Source organism: Petromyzon marinus, unplaced genomic scaffold (genome assembly GCF_048934315.1).
Source record: "Petromyzon marinus isolate PM22_M1 ecotype Great Lakes invasive population unplaced genomic scaffold, UKy_Petmar_22M1.pri1.0 PM_G_Scaffold_21, whole genome shotgun sequence".
NCBI classification, from domain to species: Eukaryota; Metazoa; Chordata; class Hyperoartia; order Petromyzontiformes; family Petromyzontidae; genus Petromyzon; species Petromyzon marinus.
Genome location: NW_027422773.1, coordinates 1,722,501 through 1,725,000, shown reverse-complemented (window position 1 = coordinate 1,725,000; position 2,500 = coordinate 1,722,501). Strand labels below are relative to the sequence as shown.

At 47.7% G+C, this 2,500-nt stretch overlaps 1 pseudogene; it reads right to left on the bottom strand.

Moving 5' to 3' along the window:
- The window catches only part of LOC142912673 (28S ribosomal RNA), a 10,631-nt pseudogene that overhangs the window by 4,183 nt on the left and 3,948 nt on the right, over positions 1-2,500 (bottom strand).

Below are 2,500 nucleotides of genomic sequence, written 5' to 3'. Positions count from 1 at the left end.
GAAAGCTCAAAACGGACGGTGACATCGATCACAACCGCCTCCTCATCTTTTGCAAACACGAGGTCAGGCTTTCTCATCTCTCCCGTCTCGGATATGAACCGTGGCTCTTTGTATACAGACCAGCCCAATCTAGCCGCTTCGTCTGCCAGAATGTTACTGATCTTGTTATGTCGCGCAATTCTTGCTTTCTGTACTGCAGGACATTGACCGAGAATGTGCGAAAGGGACTCGAGTCTGGCAGAGCATTTCCTGCAGGAACGTAAGGCCCCATCTCTGCCTCTGTTCAAGCTTTCTCTTGTTGGGTAAATATTTGCCCTTAGTTGTAGTGCTGCGATAAAGAAGCATTGTTTAAAGCCGCACCATGGCCTCAACCAAGCATTACTGATTCTATCATGCGCAAAGTTTACAATGCCCCTTCCTTGAACCGGCTTTTCGCACCATCTCTGAAATTCATGCTCCCTCCAATCGCAGGGTCTCGGATATACAGGTTCTTTTGACACCGAGTCCCTGAGAACGAATGTTGGGATTGCATCACTGTCACCCCCTGCTCGTACCCACAAATTACGGTATTCTTCCTCCATACCCTGCGAGGACACAATATTACGGGTGATAGCATCGGACGAGTTTGCTATACGTTGCAGCCTTCTAACTTGAACCGAAGGGATTGTTTTTTCCAGTTTCAAGATGGCAAGGCCTCCGTCTCGGGCTCTGGCATATAACAGTCCATCACAAGTTGAAGCGGGAAGGTGGAGCCATCCTTTTACCGCCTTTCTAATCTCTTGGTCCAACCCACGGAGAGTTGATTGCTTGCAGTCCGAGTGGTCTGCAGGATATAACAATCTGGGTAGGGCATAGGCATTGAGTAGTTCAACCTTCTGAGTTGGCTTCAGAGGCGCCTCATCGATTTTCGAGATCCATGTCTTTAGCTGACAATGTAGATCAGGCTGTATAGTGCCAGTCCAAGGGCCAATTTTCAGACCAAGGTATTTCGTTGATTCATCAGGTTGGATCATATGGACATCTTTATTTTTGATAGTCCATGGGTCGCAGTTGTTCACCGTATATGAATCTTTGGTTGGGCTTATCATGAAGCCCTGGCACTTTCTGGCCTGAACCTCCAATCCCGATAGCCCACAAAATGATTCCAAGATCGCTAGATTGGCGGCCATACCAACCCAAGATTCGCTCACCAACACCAAATCATCAGCAAACGCAAGAGCTGTCACGTGGTCGGTATCAATGGAGTACCCAACTCCGTGTGACTCTAGGGTGCATATCAAAGGGTCCATGGCAAGATTGAAGAGCAGGGGTGACATGGGGTCACCCTGTTTGACACCAACACGTATGCTAATTTCTCGAGTCGACTCGCCATTGCTTTTGAACGAGGTCGTACACCGATCGTAGGCGTTCTGGATGATGCCCACCACGTGTTCATCTACTTTCTTGTGCCTTAACACCCATAAAATATGAGCATGCGAAACCGAGTCAAAAGCTTTCGCTATGTCGATAAACATGACAGCCAACGGCCTGTGCTATTTCTTAGCATGTCTCATAAGGTCCTGTAGCACCTTAAGATTTTCAGAGCAGCCAGATGCCGCTATAAAACCACGCTGCCTTGGGTTTAAGGGACAAGCACGAGCAAGACGTGCAGTCATTATTCTGGAAAATAATCTCAGAATCATTGAACCGATCGTTATTGGTCTCCAGTTCCCCAATTCTTTCAGCTTTTCATCATCCATAACCTTAGGAATAAGAATCGTCCTATTCTTTTTCAACTCTTTGGGAATAATTCCTGTAATCATCCATGCATTAAATAGGGCTGTCAGTGTCCGACCCTCGGGGTCGGCAGCACAGATTGCAGCCCTTGTTAGGCCATCTGGCCCAGCTGCTGACGTTGGTTTAATGGCCCGTATGGCAGTCTGAACTTCCTCCACCGAAATTAGGGGCTCAAAGTATTCGTTATTTGCAACACCTGATGACTTAAATTGGCCCAGGCCATTGAATGGCAACACCTTCTCCCATTTTTCGCAGTAAAAACGATATACATCTGCGTTCGGGATTCGGCATTCATGACGTTCAGTGCCATCCAGGACTAAGGACGCAAGAAGAGAGCGGTTCTTAAAGAAGAGCTTCTGGTGCTTCATGAAGCTTCCTCGTTTTTCCGCTCTCTTCTTCATCCAAGATCGTGTGGGTAATATCCTGGGTTTAATAATGTCGTTCTCGGGTTTTGAACGTTTGCCTTTGTTTTTCACCAATCTCATCGGACAAAGCATCAATGCTGTGGCAGTTTCTACGAGGGCATCATGTTGGCCCTCGCCGTTAAGCCAAGCCTTTATTGCCTCCATTGCAGGCTTTTCCAGGGTCCCAGAATTCTCATTCGTAAGCCGCTCAGCTGCTTGAGCGAGTATGGATGAAGTCCCCGTTGTTACATTTGGTGGGGGAGACAATGTCTCAAGAGGCCTAGAAGAAAAATGTAAGCTGTCTGACATGGGGGCCCCTG